The sequence below is a fragment of the Aythya marila genome (assembly GCF_965140915.1).
Source record: "Aythya marila genome assembly, chromosome: 6".
Lineage (NCBI taxonomy): Eukaryota > Metazoa > Chordata > Aves > Anseriformes > Anatidae > Aythya > Aythya marila.
In genome coordinates this window covers 6447425-6468955 of record NC_139047.1, presented here as the reverse complement: position 1 = coordinate 6468955, position 21531 = coordinate 6447425, and the positions used below count along the sequence as shown (strand labels likewise).

At 46.4% G+C, this 21531-nt stretch overlaps 1 long non-coding RNA gene across 1 annotated transcript; it reads right to left on the bottom strand.

The window, feature by feature from the left end:
* Nucleotides 1–13734: 13734 nt before the first annotated feature.
* LOC309879403 lies at nt 13735–19614 on the bottom strand. Its single transcript, XR_014317737.1, has 3 exons — nt 19520–19614; nt 19147–19248; nt 13735–14080 (listed from the first exon to the last, which is right to left on the bottom strand). It is a non-coding gene; the product is annotated as an uncharacterized lncRNA (long non-coding RNA).
* Nucleotides 19615–21531: the final 1917 nt, after the last annotated feature.

The following is a 21531-nucleotide window of genomic DNA, read 5'->3' as shown; positions in this document are numbered from 1 at the left end:
ATTACTGAGCAGCCCCTGAGGAGCGAGCTGTACTACCCTGTTCCCTCACAAACCATTCAGCTACACACCTGTGCCTCTCCTCTCGAAGCCCCTGGATGATTTCCTCAGCCTTCTTGAATGATTTCTAATTGCTGGGGGAAATAAAAGCTGGTATTGAGCTCAGCATGACTCAAGCGAAGCAGGCAAATGCCTAACTGTGTGAACACAGACTTGCTGCAAACAGGAGCAGCAGCAGCCTGCCCACCACACCCTGCGATACAACCCCTGAGCAGCAGCCTGAGACACCTGAAAAGCATGTCAGGCCCCGGCAAACAGGGATCCCTCAGTGAGAGGCACGATGACTGCGCACGTCCAGCTGCTGTTGATCAAGCTCCAGTCCCAGTAGCTCAAACAAAGGGAGCAGCCCTGCTTTCTGAGTGATCCCACATGGCCAGAGCAGGAGCGGGTACCCAAACACATCTTACCTGATCACATGGAAGCAGATGAAAGAACAGGGCAGGGGCTTTTGGAGGCTGGGGGGTCTCTTTGTCCCACAGTCAGCCAGGGGACAGGCGAATCAGGTTGACCTTTGCATGCATGGGATAAGAGTGCTCAGAGTCACGGTGCTGCAGCGCACAGCCCCGGGCCCAGAGCCCTGACACAGCCCCCATTGGGGGGATCAGATCTTCCTGCCCTGCCCTGGTGGTCACAGCAAGGTTGCTGCAGCAAACAGAACAGCTTGGCACAGGAAGAGCTGGTAGCAAACACAAGCCCCGCAGCATAAGGATTCAGATCCAGATCTGAACCCTCAAAATTCAGGGATTTTGAACGTGGAATTTCAGCCCATTTCACAGCAGAGAGCTAACAGGCCTGCCTCACAGCCCCCATTAGTTTCTGAGCCTCCCTGAGGTTATGGGGGCCCTTACTCTCAAGGCACAGCACCTTGCACTTGCCTGCATGGGCTTAGCAACTTATTGCAAATAGCTTCCACAGAATGTGAGGGGAGGAAAAAAAAGAGACTGAGCTCCACCTGAAAGGCAGCTGGGCTTCCTTCGGACACAGCCTGGACAAGGCTGCAGTTGAGTTGTGCGGGGAGGAGGCCAAGCAGCACAGATCTGCTCTCCCAGGCAGCAGGTCTGGGTTTCTGGCCCAGCCGTAAAGCACCCAGGTCACTTTTGAAGGTCTTCAGCACTTCTGCTGTTCATCTCAGGATCAAGTTTGGCCTGGGGCCAGAAGTCTCAAAAGCACAAACCTACCTCTGCTCTGAGCTCCTGTAATATCCCTGCCCTACGTTCATGTTTTGAGGCGTTTTCTCACCTCGTTCATCAAAACTGCACCCGAGATCAGAAGCTCAGGAAAAGAGGCAAGTTTCAGGGGGTGAGGCGGCCGCTCTACCCGATAATGCATGTTCCTCAAAACAGAGCTGACAGCCTCTAGTTTTAAACCAGAAACCAGCTCCTATCATTCTGTCCAGAAAATAAAGTGAAAACATAGGGCTGATTGAATCAATAGGTCTTGTAATTAAATGCTGCCAAGTTAGCTGACATGATTGGCCTACTGCGTTGGTTTTTTTAATATTGTTCATCCAGAGGTTGCATACACATTAAATACAGCTAATTTTGCAAACAGATACTGGAAATTTGATTTAAACCTCCCTCAGGGGTAGCAATGACATGTTTCACCAACAGAATAGCAAGTTTTCATAGACTCAACTCACTGGAAGCTGCTGAGACCTAACTGCATTAGGGCGAGGCAGTGCCACTATCAGGAATCTCCTCCTAATTCTTCCCAGTGGGGCTCGACCAACAGGAGGCAAGGAATATTCCTCAGCTCCCTGTATCCAGAAGCATCAATTGCAAATGAAGGAGGAGAATTCACCAGAAGAGCTGAATTCAACCTACAGATCCACAAGCCAAGAATTCCCAGGTATAAACAGATTATTCCCCTCGAGTGGAGAAGTATCCCACATTTTTGGTAACAAGGAGACAGAGCTGAAAAGGGAATTAGCTCTTTCCAGATGGTGCAAGTCAGGTGCGGGTTCAATGAAGTCAATGCAGTTACACTGATTTTCTCTACCTAACACCCCTGGTAATAACAGGGTCAGCATCTTCCTCATACAAACACACATGCGTATTTTGTCTGGAAGACAGCCATCATGTGCTAAAATAAATAAATACTTACTACACCACATAAAATTAGAAAACCAACATGTTTTGAAGCATTAGAAGAGAAACCACGTACCATAATTTTGGTCATGACTCGACCAGTGCTGACCTGCCTCACTGATTAGAGGAAACAAAGATTTGGTAAATCTTTACATTACCAAGGTTGCCAAAGCCTCCTATTTTCACCACAACTCCTTTTGAATTAGCCCCCTAACAAAGACACTGGATACTGCATACAAACACCCACACTGGCACTGCTGCCTCGTTAGCATTTTGAATGATTGTGACAGGCCCCACCTCCCCAATCAAGACAAAAGAGCAAAGCTAAGTTTCATCTGCTGTAGGGAAAAACACTGGTGAGTGTAAAACCATAAGGAGCAACTGCATTAGCTCATCTTTCTCCCTAATAAAGCAGCAAACAATTAAAGTAAAATGGGTCAATCAAGACCTCAAATCTGCTTAGCAGCTAGCACTGTTAACCCATGTGGCCACAGCAACCCAAATTAACCCCCTGGATGCATCAGGCTTCTTCTAACACCTAGAAAGCAATTACAAATGCCACATTGAATGTCCTTCTGAAACACTCTCCTACAGCTTAGCAGCATAACCAGTGATTAAATCTACCCCCGAAAGAAAAGCTTTTTCCTCTGCTGAGGCAGATGGCTTAAGAAACCACCTTTGTTTCCATCAGTGTCCCTCTGAATCAGCTCCACCCTGTGGAAATCAGTCTTTTTTTTTTTTTTTGTTCATTTGTTTGTTTTCTTAGGTGCTAAAATACACTACAGAATACAGAAGTGCTGCTAATAAGCACACCCATACGTGAAGCAAAAAGAAAAGGAAACCCATACTGTCCCTCAGCGTGTGTTTGGGGAAGGATAAGCAATCCGGTCATTTCAAGGAACATTGCTCACTTCTGTGCTATCTCCAGAGGTCCTCAGCACCACCAAACATCACCAGGGGTTTTCCACAACTGAGCCCGTGTACCCTGAATTCAGACTCTCTCTTTTCAGCAGAACAGCTAAAAATATGCTTTACTTCAAAGCATGCTTACAGCTCACTTTCAAGAGCACTTAAGGATATGTTTAAACAACTGAATAAATCCAGATGGACCAAAGCAAGCATCTTTGAGTCCTAGGGAACAATTGTACATATGAACACACACATCATTTTACTCCCTAATCAAGTACACACATGGAGTTTAAAGCAGCACACAAATGCAACACCCAGCTCGCCAGCTAATTCAGTTCAGGAGGTACCTTGGGAAGTCACCTAGTCCCGAGGCCCCAGCATATCGCAGTTATCCAAATTTCTGTCACTGCCAGTACCTGGTACTGTAGGGAAAAAGAGGTCTGTACTCAGGGTGTTGGAGCATCCCACAGGTTAGAGAGCAGTACTGCTATCAGAGCTTGCCTTTTAGTTTTTCCTCCCTTAAGCTAGCTGCCACTTGTCTTATCGCGGCATATCAGATTGCAGATCTGACAGATGCTGCAGCTGCAGTACAAGTTCTCTCAGGACCTTCCAAGTTTGCAGAGCTTGTAGCAATAAAAAGGCAGCTTTTTGAAAGCCATTATCATACAGTCCTCCCAAGTCTTTTTGACTTCTCCTTCTCACCCCTTTAAAAAAAACAAACCCATCACTCACATATGTATGTGAAATGCCACATTTGAGGGTGACTGCTGAAACAGTCCAGCAGAGCGTGCAGTGGGCCTCACCCATCCATTTCTGTGTTTAGGTATTTCTAGCACTTTCCACAGCTCAGCCAACTGCTCACCAAGAACGGGGCCAGGAACGGCTTTGGTGTCAGTACGCAGAGCAAACGTTTCCTCTCATGAAGCCAGGTATATGGCTTAGCAAACACTAACTCATACAGAAAGCAGCATGACGCAGGCTGAAGGGAAGGCACACTTCCGAAAAAATGACGAGCATAAAGGGAATTCATAACCCAGACTGCAGCAATTAATTTAGGGACTACTGTGATCACTCATGCCCAGGCACAAGACCTCAGGGGTCAGTCATTAAATGACGACTATTTTTGTTATAGTCAGAATATATTTAAAGAGCACAGCTAAGTGGGCACTGACATAACGCGCCATAAAAATTACATCAGATCCCTAAATCCAGGGTTCAGATGCTGCTTTACGTAACAAACTGTGTTAGAGGCTCAATGAACTGCCCTCCGCATTCAAAGTGGGCTAAAATTCTCCACAGAACAACAGTGACTTTTTACTCTGGGGATGCCAGCCCTCTGGCTTCTCTCAAACACCAAAGTCAATCTGCAATACGGGTGCAACAAAGTGTAAAGTGTTGTTAACCAAACCCTGTCCCTTGGTAGAAAAGGAGATGAAAAGAAGGAACTTGCACTACTGCACCTGACTGCTGAAATCACCTTTCGTCCCGGAGCCCTGCTGCATGAGGGCTCGCTCGTGTGCTTTATTTGTGCTCTGTGGATGCTCGCACTGAGCCAAAGGGGTGCAGTGCGCTGGTGTAGCTCATCTGAAAGCTCCACAGGGTTGGGGCCTGAGTGCCATGAGACTCGGTACCGCACCTAGTTTGGGGTCCTGCCCACTGCCAAGTGCATCGTTTTGCAAACAGGAGAAATAAAATGTGCAGTGAGGAAGTCAGGGGTTCCTAAACCTAGGTGCTACAGTAGCGAGTTTGAGGTTTGCCGTACATCTTATGTTTTGGAAACATTCACAGCAGAAATAGACACCTATCCAGACCGAACAGGACTGCCTCTGTGCTAACTGAAGGGAGTTTCTACCACACACAGGGGAGATGCCCGTTTTCTTTGTTAGTGATTCACTCCTTCGTGATCTGTGAAATCATGGCAGGGGCAATTTCACTAGGTAATGCTCTCTCAGCACGTTCTCCCTCGCTTCTCAGCAAGGGCTGAGATGCTGTAATCACGTCATCCAGCAGGGTGGGAAGGGAGAGAAGCTATAGCAAACAAATACATCCTGCAGCTGAACCTCTTCTTGGGTGCATCGGTTCTGACATCTCACGTCTAGACATCCCCGCAAGTCTAAACCAGCACGGGTGGAAAGAAACAGGCTCTTTCACAAGGAGAAAACAAAGGTTTGCGGAGGAAGGGGGAGAGGCAGAACAGAAAGGATAGGCGCTTCACCCTGGTGAGGAGGAACCTGTCAAAACAAAAGGGGCAGGTTTGCTGCACCCGGAGCAGCACAGATGCTGGACAGCAAACGATTTATTTGAGAAAGGACGGAGAAAGGTTCCTTGTTGCAGCCACAAAGGCTTGACGGATCGTGGAAAGGGCTGACAGAAGCCTAGAATAAGTAAGGCTTACAGAATATGCATGTATACCTCGCTTTCTAATGCAGGGCTTTATGTTAATGACCGCTCCTGTGTGAAAGCCTGCTATTTTATATCAGGAAGAAGCCTACATGAAACGCAGAGAATATCTTTATTCAGAGGAAACCTGAAAGCTGCAGCTTAGCATAGGGAAATGCATTACAGTCGTATCTCAAACCCCAAAAGCAGCTCTGCCGGCATGCGGCACACCCCCTTCTTTCCCAAAGCTGCTTCACAAAGCACGTCTCAGCCAAGCGGCAGGTGGCAATTAGCGCCTCAGACGCGATAGGCGACAAATTGGGGCGCGCAGCCTTGGTTTGGGGAGCACACCCCGCGTACCCCGCCGGCACTCACCGCACCTGCGGCACCTCCAGCGGGGCGCGCTCCGCAGCGTTTTTTCCTCACAAAAAAAGGCTTTGTTCACCGTCACCCCCCCCCAATGCACCGCTGCCTCCTCTCTGTGGCAGAGCCAGTCAACGCAGGGAATAATTCTTCTGTCTGTTTGCTTCCCCGGTGCAAATTGCAAGGGGGAAATCGCCCCCTCCCCACACACCCACACACACACACCTCGCTCCCCCCCTCCTCGTCTCAGCCTCCTTTGTTCAGCCTCGCAGATCCCCTCAGAGGGGCTTAGGGCGGGCGGGAGGGGACGCCAGGCTCCGTCCTTCGCCGGCTTTTTCGCTCTGGAGATGCTCGAAACCCTGCGGGCTCGAAACCCTGCGGGCAACCCTCCTACGAGGGGCAAAAGGCGCGTGAGGGGCAGCGGGCACTCCCCGCTTCCCTCAAGCGGGGCTGCGGGGGCGCCAACTCCGCGTCCTGTCAGCGCCTGCCCCGCGCCCCCAACGGCCCCCAACGGCTCCCAACGGCCCCCAACGGTCCCCAACGGTCCCCAACGGCCCCTTACCTGAGCGCCACAGCGGCCGCCGGCACTGGGACGCCGAGGGGCTGAGAGAGGAGGCGCCGCCGCCTCAGCCCGCCCCGCCGCTCTCGGGGCTGTCGCCGGGCCGCGAAGCCCCGCGGCCCGCCCCCCGCTCCGCCCCGGCCCCGTTCCCGGCCCCGTTCCCGGCCCCGGCCCCGCTCCCCCAGGGCCCCCCGGCGGTGGCGGAGGTGGCGCTGGAGGTGCTGGAGGTGGTGGTGGTGGCGGCGGGGCCGGCCCCTCGCTGCCCGCCCCGCCCCGCCCCTCGCCCGCCGCCCGCAGCGGCCCCTGCATTGCGGAGGGGCCCGGGCGCCGCGCGAAATGGCGGGGCCGCCTCTGAGGCAGCGCCCCCGCCGCGGGACGAGATGGCCCCGAAGGTCCCGCACCTCGGGGGCTCGCAGTGATGCTCCAGCAGCTTTCCCTTTCCTTCTTGCCTTCCCTTCCCTTCCCGGAGGCGGCTCGGTGACAGGGGTACGGCACCGTGTGGTGGCAGAGCCCCCAGCCGCCCCCCACACGGAGCTCGGCAGCAGAAAGTACCCCTTCATCACCCACCCGCTTCCCAAACTCATCGCACCTCCTCCTCTGCCCCTCAAAGCAGCCGTGCTCCTCTGGTGAACGTCGGAGACACCATCACCTCACCTTGCAGTCAGTGCCCCCTGCTTTCCGTTCCCTTCGCTGGAGATCAAAGAGTGGAATAGGGCGCTATTAGCTTTTCCATTTCCTAAACAAATCAGCTTTCTTTGTTGTTTTTCTATCGTTAATGAATGTGCAAAAGCCAGTCTGACAGAACCTTAACCAGCAATTCTCACTATAAGTATTAATCTGTGGAAAGGTTCTGAAACAGGTAGTGTATTTTGTTCCATTAAAGATAAATATGCCTATTCTTTACATTTGGGTGCCCAGAATATGTACTAATTTCAACCCATACAACAGTGCAAAACCCTTAAACTGTGACTTCAGTTCTGTCTAATTCCTCTGCAGCACTCTGAGCAAGTCCCCTGTCTATTTTTTCCAAAGCTTCACTAATTCCAGGTACCATGAATCATGCATAATATCAAGCATCATTTTCAGAAGCGCTGAGCACTCTTTCTTCACAGACCCGAGCAGGCGATCTGCGACATTTCAGCTCTGTAATTTGGGCCTCTGCTCTCTTCGACAGGGTGGTCAGGGCACAGGCCGAGAAAAGCACGGGCCTCACTGCCACAGCTGTTTCTTTGACTGCCATCTCAAGATGGCAATCCCTCAACAACTACTGCTTCTGTTGTATTTCATTCTCACGTCAAGGTCAATAAAGGGACTTGAGGGTGCCAAATTATTCTGTGCAGAATTTTTTTTAAATGTATTTATACATTGTGCTTTTTTTCCCTGTAAAGATCTGAGTAAATTAAGGCTGCAGACATTCCTTCCAGTCCTTTTTCCTTGGCCCTCCTCAAGTTATCTGGGAGAACTTCCCATCGCTGCCACTTCCCTGTTCTAGCATTTCATCTATAAATCAGCGGCATGCAAAGGGAGCAGAATCATGCCAAGAGGACAAAGCCATCATGATCCCCGCTGGCTGCTCACCGTCAGTGATGTATATCCATCCGGAGGAGATGCTTCCAGAGGAAACATTTGCTGCAGGCAGTCATTCTTCCAGACTGTCAGGAGTGAAGACTGTCAAGGACAGTGTACCTGCATACCCAGGGCCACAGCAGTGCCTTTCCCTGCTGTCCTCTTCAGTGCCTCCCTTTGGAGGCCCATACAGCCATACAAAGACCCCAGAGGAGCTCCCCCCACAAGCTCAGCTTATTTTGAGCTTACACTATTAAAAAAAAAAAAAAAATGGAAAGGACAGCTTATATTTTTGTGGGAAATAAGCCCTGTGATGAGTGTCATGGAAGAGAGGTCTCAGTGGAAAGATAATAAATAGGCTTCATGCTGTCTACAAATGATCCTGGAGTTCAGGGTGATAAAACTGACCAGAGAAAGGCTCAGAATATTCCATGTGCCATGGAGAAATCAGTGCCTCTAGCTCCAATGCAGTACTTTAGCAGCCTCTTTTCAGCAGCAGGCTGCAAAGAGAGAAGGTGAATCTTGGAAGTTAGTCATTCAGCTGCAGCTCTCCTTTAAACAAGTCATCAAAGATGATGAAAAATAAACACAGAAAAAACAACGTGGCATTCACCACTTTCCACCAGATAATTATCTAGTCAAATTACATTATACTTTACATTAAATATTCAGCAACAATGTTGACACTAGACGTTTTAAGACAGGGAAGATTCTTATAATTTATGTTAGAGATGTTAAGATACACACGCGTATCTTTATTAGAAATATTCATGCAGAGATCAAAAAGCATCATCCCACTAAGAGATAGTGGGGAAAGATTTTTTACAAAGGAGATTTTTACATAACCTCACAAACGATGAGCTTTATAGTAAAGCTTTGACACACTGAATTATGAATGTCTATATGAAGGTCTACTATGTGAAATACAGGAGATTTTTGCCTGCCTGCTAAAAGGAGGAGGGAAGACATTGTCTGTAGACCTTTCTAAAACGATTCGTTTGAAATAGCAGCTGAGAAACACCACAGTCTAAAAGGGACCATGTCAATATACGTCCTTTTCTTTAGACTATATAGCTATAATAACAAACTCCTGCGTCTCCTCTGCCAGTTTATCGAGCTGTAATTGTTGGCAACTTAGGTGTTTGGCTTCCCTTCAGAGCAGAGAAGGAAACATTTAATCTCTCAAAAACACAGTATGACCCAAGACTCGGTGCCAATGTCACAGCATTAGCTAAGTGAACAGAGCAGTCAAGTCGAAGCCAACTCTTATTTATTCGTGATCGGAAGCGCTACAAGCAGAACCCAGAATTATGAAGCGACGGAAAGCATTCTGTAGTGCTTTTGTGCACTTTCCCCAGTGGCATGTTCTCAGTCTCCGGGCATGTGCCACAACCGGTTGAGCAGTTTTTGCCACCTTTCCCCTTGGAAGCACCTAGGCTAAGGTGACCGTGAAGGCATGGTTCCTGCCTTGTTTTGGCTGAGATGTTTCTCCCAGTGACAGAGCTCTAGGGTCCCAGTGCCCAGCTGAGCCAACAAGGAAAAAAAAAAAAAAAAAGTGAGGTGAATAGCTCTTTAAAACGCATTACCAACCTCTAAGCAAACCAAAAGCATCTACTGAAAATATTACATATGTATCCCTGGCTTTGCAGCAGAGACTATGTTCAAGTTGCTTCTGACTTGGACAGGAAACTCAACTGTATCATTAGCTCATATGGTAAAATTTCCGTTTGAAAGACCTCTGTTTTCTGCCTGTCTCCCATTTGATAACATCTGCCTTTTAAAGATTAGTTGGAGATATTACCTGTCTGTAAACGAATGCCTCAGGTTACCACGGGAAAGCTTTAAGCAAGGATTTAGCCACAGTGGGAGGACTGTCACCAAGGGCAGCTCTGCCTTTGTAGACCTTTGCTATCTTTGGTCTTTTTGTGCAAGGGAACTAGGTTCCCACGTGAATTATGATGGATTAGTTAGCTTTAGGGAGCTATGCTCTCATTTGCTAAATGCTTTAGATGTCAAAAGCCAGTTTTTACATCAGAGCTAGAATGATTTGAAAGCAAGCAGAGTACTAAATACTGCTGGCACCTGCTCTTGGGGACACAAGGAGAGAAAAATTACAGTAGAGACTCCGCTCCAGGGGGCATCTCGATCCTCATTTCTCAGTGCTGTGATTGAAAGCAGAGGGTCCCCAGACACACACGGCAGTGCAAAATGCACAGCAGAGGTCCCCTCCTGAGGACGCAGTTCTGTGCAGAGCCTCCTTTTTCCCCTGTCATTTACCTAACCCAGCTACTTTTTCTCTCCACTCTTGAGGCTTTGTGACATCTTGGTTATGGGGCTGCTTGCCTCTGCTGAAGAGGAAAAAGCAGATGTCAGGCTTGTCATGTTAGGGACATCTCGCAGGAGGTTTTGTAAATGTATTCAAAAGGAAGTGAGGGGTGTACCGATCCTGGCAGAATGCAGATGGTGGAAGTTCCTAACCTAAGCCATTTTTCACTGCTTTAACCCGTGTTCTGGGGTAGAGAGGAACAGTTCAGCTGTTAAATTCCCGGCTCCACACGAAAGGAGAAGGCGGCTCTCTAGAAAATAAGGTTTGTTGCTCTTAACATTTTCTAGTTATAGCAGGGAATTATGATTGCCAGAAAGTATCAAATGCAATTTTATGAGCTTGGATTATTTGCTTAGCCATCTCTAGCTTCTCACTAGTATAAGCACTGCCTTCTTTATCTAGCATGAAAGCTGTGGGAATAAAAACTACTGCCCCATTCAGCCTTGCTAGGCCTGCTAATGCAATAAGAAAATAAACAGCCACTGCCTACCTAGAGGTGAACAGAACACACACTAAGGTTTAAGTGGTGAAATCTCTTTGCGCATTGCATCAGTAGAAAATTATACAGAAAAGTCACATTTTGAAGTAAAAAGGATGTATAAATTACTAAATATTCAAATGGGTTAGAACATAAGGGGTATCCTATTTTTGAGATTTAATTTCCTGTTCTGTTTTAGAAAGTCTGATTTTTTCTAACATATCTACTGAGAATTAAAACCTCAGAAGGAGTCTGTTACTACGCTTGCATGCTTGCGCATGGAAGCTCTTCAGCTCTCTGATGCACTGATAGCTTGTTTTATTAATGTGGAATTTTGATAAGGCTTTTTACTTAATATGCTCATCTTCTTATGTTCAAACATGTAAATGTTAGTACGTTTTCCACGCCTAGAGCTTAAACTATCAGCTGAAAAAAATTTTCCTAATCAAGTTAACACTACAATACAGGGCAACATAGTTCATCTTGGGGTTGGGGTTTCATATTTCTTTTCCCCTTTTTATGAATAAAACACTGCTGTTATTTGTTGGGAGAGGGGAGGCATGTGCAGAGGGAATGAGGGGCTGTTTATTCACACAGGCTACAAATGTGGCCTGTTTGCTGCTACAAGTCCTCAGGCAGTTTTGGAAGAGACAAACCTGCATCCTTTCACGCCAGGGCTGGAGCAGGCACAGGAGTCTGTGTCCTGCAGTTCTAAAAGCACTGAAGAATTAAGGCAATTCATAGAGGGCTGTGATAGACTTCACCCTCTTATGTGGATCAGCCATGAGAAGAGCATAAAGGCTGTGAGGCAGGATCTGCCCAAAAGAAGAAGAGGGACTTGGAAGTAGCCTCATGTACGCCACACACTTCCCAAAGGCCCTGCTGGCTGCTAGCCCAGCGGTGCTTCAGGCTCATTGATCACAGCCCTCAGGAAAACTGAAGTTCAGAAGATTCATCTGTAAATCACATCACACTGCCTTGCCAGAACTGTGGCTAGAGGTTAAACATCAAATGCGGTTGGGCTCTTTCCCATCAACAAGCCTCAAACTCTGCCTCAAAATCAGCTTCCGTGCAAACAAGAAATGCGGTGTTGTAGTCTAAGTTTGAGAACGGCCTCAGCCTGACCACTGAACACATCCATCACGTCTTAGTGTGGCTGAAATAAGTCCCTGGCCTGAGGAAGGTGGTCCTAAATGCCTGAAGGTTACCTGTGGGCTTGCTGTCTTACAAAACAGCTCCTCCTTCCGGGTCATCACCAGCACATCACTTGAAAGGTCTGCTTTGTACATGAAAGATGAGGGATGGAGATAAGGTGCTCCTGTAGGGCAGCACGTACAAAACAACTGTAAATTCCTGCCAGCTTGTGCCCATATATTTGCCGATGGTTATCTAACAGCACAAATCAGGACTTCATGTGCAGTTATCTGATCTGAATTACAGATGTTTCCCCACATAAGCCCCTGGGTTAATGAACTGATACATTTGCTGCAACCAGCTTCTGAATTGCAGCCCGTGTGCCTGCATGTTCTCTCCTGAAAGCAGAGCGGAAGAACCCATGGGATCTGTGAAGAGGAGCAGCTGTAGTTGCTTTAGCAACTCTGCCATGCCAGCAGGTAGATGAAGTTATATAAAAAGGTTCAGATCTTGTTAAATCCGCTGTCACGGTAAGAAAGCAGTAGTTCACGCAACTCTTGGGCAGATCACAAAGCAGCCTAGCAGTCACACAGCTACCTGCATGAGCTCTGAAACACATTGGGCTAATAGAGGCCACGTCTTTTTCAACTAGCACTTGGGCTTCTTCATTTGGATACCCTGTGCTCCAAGGCAGTTCAAAGAGGAGAGTCAACAGAGCAACTTGGGGTGCTCGTTTCTGTAAGTTACCTCAGCCAGCAGTTTGAACGAAAAAAAAAAAAAAAAAAAAAAACCAGAACTGGGATTAATTCTGCCTTGCTGGGATTAATTCTGCCTTGAGTCTCGTATCCTGGCAAAGGAGCTGTGAGATAAACGCGAAGCATGTTATAATCAAGGACCTGATGGGTGGAGAGAGAAGCATTTCAGGTGGTTGTGAAACGCATCAACATCTATTGTCTGCAGCGACTCCTTGTCATCACTTGATATTTCTGATTTTCCCAGTGCCTGTGGATGCTTTGCGCAGGCTGCTGTGTTGCCATGGATACAGTGGTGTCAGCGCTGAGGCCCTTAGTAAATGGGCTGATCTGTTTGTGCACCTCCAGAACGAAAAGAAAGACAAATCCCATCGTTTGTGGGGCTGTTAGCAAAGGGAGGCTGACAGTAAAACAAAATGACTCCGCGTAATGGTTTTCAGAGCGCCCTCCTCTTCATAATGATGGTGGAGTAAAGAGAGGGAAGATAATGAAGCAAAGGGATGAGGAGAGCTGTCAGGCACTTACCAAAACCCTGCTTGCATAGCTTAAGGCAAAGGTCCCTACATGACAGCATCAACTACACGGTCAAGGAAAATCAATCAGGTTTAATAATTCAGTTTCCTAATGGCTTGGCAACACTTTCTGCAAGAGCAAGGCAAATCAACAACATCAGAAATACCAAAGCGAACAGGAGCGATCAATAGACAACATAACAAAACAGAGCAGCTTGCTTTTGAGAGATACCCTGGGAGCAAGCAACAGATCCACATTATAAAGCTAATATTTAGATAGTACACATTAAATGCTTTTATCCAGGCACAGCTCCACTGCTAAGTGAGAGGCAAAACAGGTTTAGAAGTGACAGGCTAGTGTATGCACAGGAAATCGAGTAAAAAACCTGGGCAGCAGTCCAGCCTATTTTCAAACTTCTGCTTTTTTCTTGGTGTTAGAACCATCTCATTAGCTGTCCATGTAAACAGCACAGATCTGAGAGCTGAATTCCCATACATCCACGCAGGGCTTTTTTATTATTATTATTAGCATTATTATCAGGCAACAGCACAAGATTGTTTGATTATGACTTTTCATTTTCTGCTGTGTTGTTCTAAAGGGAGCTGCACAGGTTAGGCACGTTACCGTGCATTTCACCGAGAGCTTCTCTTGCCTTTGAGTTTGGGTACAAGCACCAAAACTTTCCCAGGGGAGGCCTGTTCCCCACTGCTGACATGGATGGTTGAGGTAAATAGCTGTTACCAATACGAGGGAAGAATAATACCAGGTCACCCTTAGTGTACCTTTTCTCAGTGGGGCTGCATCACTGAATAGGAACCAGAGATAGAATGCAGGGTGTTTTACAGGGATCTCTTCGTAACCGATGAAGTTTCACCCACTTGGTTTCTCTGCCATAAACCAGTGATAACAAAGTTGGCCAGTTCTGCAGTCAGCTGGAGCGTCCTCCCAGCCTCACATCTGCAATGGAAGCACCAAGAACAATCTTTAGAGGAGCTGAAGATAAGCAGAAAGCCAGAACTGCAGTCCTTGGCCTTCCTGTAAGTCATCTTGGTCTGGCATCTCTCCAGAGGCGTAGGCAAAGACTTGGTGTCTTTCCAGCTCTAGACCAACGTGGCCAGTAGCTCCAAGCAAGCTTCTCCAGCCCAGAGCCACTCCAGCCTCTCCTCGTGGCTTTGCTCTGGGGACAGGCCCAGCAGCACAGCTTTGTCAGGGTGCTGGTTCCACTTCTTTACCTCCTGCTGCCGACTCACACTGAAGACAGCTGAGCCCAGAGAAATGCTTTGCACACCAGCCCGTGGTCACCCCAGAGAAATGTGAGTGTGGACAGGTGGGCTTGGCCCTCCCAGCTGCAGCAGGAGGGAGCCCTGAAGCACATCTCTTCGTTTTGATAAGACTTACTTCTCATTGCACTGGCACTGAAAGATAGCAGGCCCAAGTCTGTTCCCGTTTCTCTGAGGTAATTCTGCTTATGCCAAATCAGTCGCCATGTCCTGTCTCTTTCTGGCTCTCTCGACCAATTTTTTCTTTTTTTCCTGGCATAAATGAGGCGCAGAATTGTCTGAGCACAGCTCTGCTTCAGTCTCATCTGCGCAGCATCCCTCCTCAGCCACCTGGAGAGCAGACTATGGCAGAAGTCAGCAAGTGCTTCTGCAATGTAACAGGAGGTCCTGCTGTCCACAGGGACAAGATCAAGCTTGGAAAATAAGGGGCAAGCTCAAGACAGAAGTAGTCAGCACTCTTTCGGTGCACATTCCCTGGCACTACAGACAGGCATGTGAGAACTGTGTGTAATGCCATCATGCCTAAAAAATCCTCAGCGGTGCAAGTTTCACGCAGCCCTTTCCTGCTGAGAGGCTGGCTTATGCCCTGGAAAATGACAAATTGCATCCCTTCCAAAAATCTTGATTATCGCTCAAGTCCTCGTGTTCACAGTCCTAGCAGATCCTCGTGGAGGTTCAGAGCAGCCTTCTCCTGCGTACAGATAACTGTGATTAAATTTGGCTGTCAGGCTGAGAGCTCACCTCCAGACTGTTAATTAGAGTTCAAAGCACAGCGCTCCTGTCTTTCGCGTGCAGCCCCTCTGGGACCGAGGAACATATCCAGGGCACTCACAGGCACTCGTTTTTGTGACGCTGCAAGAACGCAGCCATGGTATTCTGTCTCAGAGCTCTACTAACCAAAGCAAACTGGCAGGGAAAAGCTGAAGGGCGTCAGCACTGCAGACAGAGATCAATATGCACACAACACGTAAGGGCAGCTCTGCAGCTCGCGTTGCCAGCACATGATGTAGCCTGGCTCCAGTAACGGGGTTTAACTGGGAATCAGTCTTCCTACTGGGAGTTGTATGTCAGCAGCAAAGTAAATGGGGGGTGGCAGGGCAAATTTTCCTCCAAGTCTGCAAAATTTAAAAGGCATCCTGAAAAGAAACTTTACTTTTCATCCTAGAGACCTCCGTGTTTGAGCCATGGGAACCTGCTTCCACTAATTAATGATTCATAAAAGAATTTATAGGAGGGGTGGGGAGGTGCCTGGTCAAGCCAAAGGCTGTACATCTCGCTATTTTTCCGACTAGGTTTGAACTGATTTCTGGAAAGCAGTGACAGAGCTGACCGTGTAAGCCAAGACAATTTCAGAAACACAAACAAGCTACAGCAGGTTGTTCTCTTCAGCAGTCCTTATCCTTTCCCCAAAAAATTTTGTAGCCCTGTCAGAGGAGTAAGCAGCTACTGACATTTCCACAGCACTGCAATAGGTGCCAGAAGCCAACTGCAGAGATCATTAGGGCTTTTCCTTGCAGAAGCCCCCAAGGAGTCCTTCTTTCATCTCATTTCCCCCTTTCAAGGACTTTTGTTCCATAATTCCCCCCCCCAAACCCAGCCACAGCCTGCAGACACCCCAGCTACAGTGAAAGCAGAGCTGGTGGCAGCGCACTCCCCTGCAATCAGCACCGTGTAAGCTAGAAGCTAGCAGTCACGGGCACTAAAACCTCAGCATATGGGACTTGTAATGTTCCTGTGCGTCCTCTGATGAGCATCCTTTGGGTCTTGTCATATTTGAAGCGCTTCAGTGCCTGCTCTGCCGTGGCTTGGGCTGTTTTTATAGAGCCTTGTAGCTAAGCAACAGTAACCTCAGCTGGGCAGCCTGAGCGATGTGGCAGGGGTGATTTATCCCGCAGGAAACCCGTCCCCTCAACCAGGACCACTGCCCCAGCTAATCCTGACGACTGCCCGCATCTGAGCGTGCTGCTGGCTAAAGAAACTCAGGCTCTGAAAAGCCTCAGATGGGGGAAAAAAAAAAAAAAAAAAAAAGGCAGTTAACAGGCAGTGCTGATGCTGGGGGTGCTGCTGAGGGGAGGACTGCTGCAACGGGAATAAAATGAGCTGTACCTCTGCACAACCAAGCACGTAGCAGTGACAGGTATTGAGTGCAGGAGGAAGGCAGTGCTTCCAAGCTGGGTTCATTAAGCACGCTGGGAAAACTTCTTCTGCCTTCAGCAGGCTTCAGATTAAGTCCTAAAGCTCAAAATCAGCAAGGGGGGCTGGGAGAGCAGGTCCACGCTCACCGTGGCTGAGAAACAAACCCATGGAAGGGGGCTCACCCCGAGGAATGATCTGCAGGGCTGGGAACCCCTGGCCTTCCATTTGCTGTGACAAGAGAAGTGGAAAAGCATCAGCAAGGCTAAAGAAATATGGATGGGAACGTTTTCTAAACACTCAAAATAGAGAGAAAAACCCTAATCCAACCACAGCTGGTCACAGCACTGCTGCACTGGACTTGGAGACTGAAAAGGCCTTCCTTTAGGAAGGGCAAACCAAAACCTCTGGTAACATAAACAAACATTTAACAGAAGGCTGTATCTTCCTGGGGGTCAGCCTCTAATTCCCTCATTTAGTCCTGGGCACTAAAATCTCAGCCGGGGAAGCACCACCTTCACCGCTGTCACAGCCACGTGGTAAAGCCCCAGGCCCAAGCACAAACAATTTCAGCCCAGGCCGTGCTTCTTGCTCCAAGTCAGGCTGTAGTCAAGCCGTATAAAGACCTGCAGGCACTTTCTGGCCAAAAAGCATGGAAATTAACTTTTTTTCAGCTGAACAGAGCTCCAAGGTATGAATCAAGTGCCATTTGGCAGCATTCCTGTAGCAAAGTACATGCACCATCAAATATTACCACAGCCCTGATACATCCCAGCTGCTGCTGCCCAACCGACAGGCTAATGCACTTCTCTTCTAATATCACCCTCTTTTTCTGAAGACATTTGCAAACATTTATGAATTAAGCCTCACAGCACTGTCACACCTTACAAAAGGGCTGGTCTTCAGGCACAGCAGCATGGTGGTTAAAAAACCAAGCTGCAACTGAGAGCATTGATTCCAAGGCTGACCTTGGGTAAGTGGCTTTGTTTCCACCTGAGACAGGGTCATAGATCTTGTCCTCCAAATTAGTGAGGACAAATATGTTGATATGTGCCAAGTAGCCTGCCCCTATGTGCTGGGAGCTGCGTAAGTTTCAGGTTAAAAGTAATATTTCTGTCTCTTTTTCAGATGGAGGCAGGCAGACATTTTAGGGTTGGGCAGAAACTTGGCAGCAGATGCAGAACCACAGATTTCCAAACCAGTGCCATAAGATCCTGTACTTCACCACTCACTTGAATTCAGTTTTGCTCATCTTACCTCAGTTGAGAAATTCGTATTTTATTCTTGCTGTGGAATCACAAAAACTTCCCATTAGAGCTGCCTGAAGTTCAATTCTTGACTCCAAATTTAGGAACTAGCTTTATCATCAGTGACTCTGCAGCTCTCCCTGCTTTCCATCAGGATTTACACAGGATCTAACAGGGACATTAGCCTCAGGCTATTCTCTGCCTAGCGGGAAGCATCTTTATGAGGACACATGATTTGCAGAACTCGCTGATAGAGGACTCTGTGAAGGTGAAGAGCCTAGATGGCTTCAAAGGAAGTACAGGGAAATTCAGGAGGGATGAAGGAGGGAGTTCAACATCTCACTCTCAGACATCTCTTAGCAGCCAATTGCTGTAAGGGGTGCTGAGAAGGACCTCTGCAAGCAACCTCTGCTTCTTAAAAAACTCTTTCCCTAAGCATGCTGTGCTTTCCTTTTTACTGTCTGTCTGCTACAGAGCTGTTCAGTCTGAAACAGCTACAACAATTCTTTCGTTACCAGGGAGACCTTAAAAAAAAATGTGATTTAAACAATGCATCAAAATCGAGCTGTTTCTTAAAAAGTCTTTTCAACTAATAACCCCAGAGAAGAAATAAAGAGGCATTTTTGTTGTCAATGTGTAAAGCTCTTTCCTCATTTTGCAAAGCAAACTGAGGGACATAAGGTATAGCATGATCTGATTTTAGAATTATCATATAAGACTCCAAATTTATTTTATTAAAGGGAGCTATAACTAAATTTTGATGCCATTAGATCATACAATTAAATGTTGGCTTGCTTGAAGGTCTTTGTATTTTGCCCCATATAAAAAGAACTATATTTACAAATGGAAGTCTTTTGAGATTTTCTCCTACTGGACGTTTAATAGCTACTGATATATGAAATAGATCCTTAACATCTAAATCTTTTTTTTTTTTTTTAAATCTACAGAACTGAGTGGAAGAAAAGTTGCTGCTTGATATGGAGACCTACTAAATGTTTTCTACTCTGTGAGCTCCACAAGTTCTGAACTCCTCCAGGTAAGTGAAAAATAATTAACTTTATTGTCTCATGTAGAAAGGGAAAAAAAATAAACAGAACTCTCCAGGTTTTCTTAGGAAATGAAAAGAATACAGAACATGAAACAGATTAACTATTATTGTCATATCATCATTAAAAAGCATTAATATTGCCTATCCAGCTAAAAAAAGTCTCAGTAGATCAATTATTTTTGGATCACAGAAGTTACAGTTGAGTAGTACAACAACAGAGTTTTAGAGACAGAGGGCTTGGGACCCATCATAGGTTTGGAATTTGACAGTCACCATTTGAAAATTACTTTTTCCCCTAACACCCAACGTACCAACCTAATATAACTTGATCCATCCAGCAGCAAGGAAAAACGCTCAACTCCAAAACTTTTGTAGAGAAGGTCTGGGCTGTTTTTTTTCTGTTCATTGCCAAAACACCTGTGGAAGCAAAGCACAGCATTATTAAAAAGCCATTAGAGGTGATGTTTTACCCAGAATGGCTCAATATTTGAATATATATTAACATGTTTGTCAACACACTGACTCAATTATTCACCTTGGCTTTTAAAAATAAAAAAGCCCTACATACCTTGCTATTAATAGATATTGATAATAATACAGCAATAAGTCGTAAGCTATTTAATTTGTAAGAGCTGGTTCATGTGTGGGATAGTTTCAGAAGGGACCATTAACCATTGTCATTACTTACGTATGAAAAGTTAAAGAGAAAAGCAAGAATATCCTGTAGCTTCCAGATATTAAAGATAAAAGCACCAGCTGCTGCCCTTTGTCTATGTCCTGGAGAAAGAGGGAAAAAAAGGTGAATATGAATATAAATTTACTCCAGGAAACAGTTATACATCTCCTTTATTACAGTTCATAGCAAGTCTTGAGTGACTTCTAATAATTGCAGGTAAGGAGGTGAATTTGATATTACAAAAAATCCTCATTATGTGTCCATGTTATCAATTCGCAGCTATCATGCAATTAGAACTTCTTTTTTTAATGTTAGTCTATAAGTGATATTACTGTAACTCCAGACTAAAAGCGTGAACTGTTTGATATGTGCTGGGGAAGAAATGTAAGACTGAAAGCATAACACAGGCATTAACGGACCAGAATTTTTTAATAAAAACAATAAAATAAGATGCATGCTAATGCTTGAATGGCAGATTCATTCTAGAAGGTACAGCTTCCACAGGGTTACAGTCCGGGCCAAATAAAGCGACCTATTCAACACAAATACTTGCTTGATCAGATTTATTTAGCCCTTCTGACTTTTCCATTAAATGGTATAACTGTCTCAGTGGTTGAGCTGTCTTAGAGAAGGCATAGCATATAGTTTAAGACTGCAGATTCAGGATATGAAAAATATCTGTGCAGCATAACTGTGTTGTAAACTGTTATGGTGCCTGAACTATTTCCCAAGCAGCTTGGACATCTGCACGAGGAAACAGCTGGAAGCCCTAATTTTACTGCCTGGTCAAAGCTAAGCCATCCCCAGTGTGCAAGCAGAGCCCCTCACTCTTTTAGGCTGCCAGAGAGATTTCATTTCTCATGGAAGTGCTGACAGACAGCACTCAGAGACAGTCTGATTCCTCAGAGAAGCTTTACCTTGAATTTTCCTTCATTAAATATATATGCACGCACAGATATTCTATACGTATATACCAAAAAAAGGATCCTTCTCGAAAAGATTATGCCAAGAAACTAGTGAAATTGATGAAATGGCTCCTAGTGCCTTCCTCGGGCACTCATTCAAAATATTAATCTGATTACCACGATGGCTCGCGTTCAGCAAGGTTGTTCAGTACCTACCTAACAGAAAGCATGTGAACAGCCCCATTATGATGATTCATGAATTTAAAAATAGAAATATGTTTAAATGCTCTGTTGAATGCTCAGGTTGAAATGAAATCAATACATGCCATGCTTCTTATTCATGAAATATTAAGGGAAGATCCATAATTTATTGTGCTCCATGTATGCAGATGTACTTAGCACTGATTATACTGTAATATACTGAGCTATGCATAATTTAAACTGTATAGCACATGGGGAAAAATCATTGTTAAACCCAGAACAGTGCACTTTTTGGTCAACTAGGGATTTATATTATTCTTAAATCTGTTCTCATGTGCTCAAAAGCCCTTTTCCAGAGGGAAAGAAAATCATAACTTCCTCTCAAACCCTGGGAGGGGACCAAAACCAGTGCGCAGCTTCTACAAGCTGTCAGCCAGCACAGAGGTCCTTTGCTGACCTCTGGTGACAGGCAGGGCCACAGCCAGCACCCAAATCACTGCAAGAGCCTCCCAGACCATCCATGAGCAGCAAAGCTAAATATATATGTATATATTTCTAGCATTTAATGGTGCAGCCAGCTGGACAGGAAAAAAATGAGCCCATCCTAGTAAAGTACATATTATTTATTGACTATTGCAGATAACCGTCGCTATTACTGGTTCTAAGCCCTTTTTCTGTTCTGCCAATGGCATCGTGGTAGCTGCGGGCCTTCCAGTAATATATTAAGGGACTTGCTGAGAGAAGCACTCAAGGGCAGACTTAGCTGTATTTATGGAAGGAAGCACACTTCTATTCTGCAGCTCACATCAGGGAGTGTGTAATTAACCTGCTTGGAGTCAGCGTGCATTTAAAAGCTTCGCTCAGCCAGGAGATGCAGGATGTAGTTAGCACCCGCCTTGTAGAGAGGACTTTGGAAGC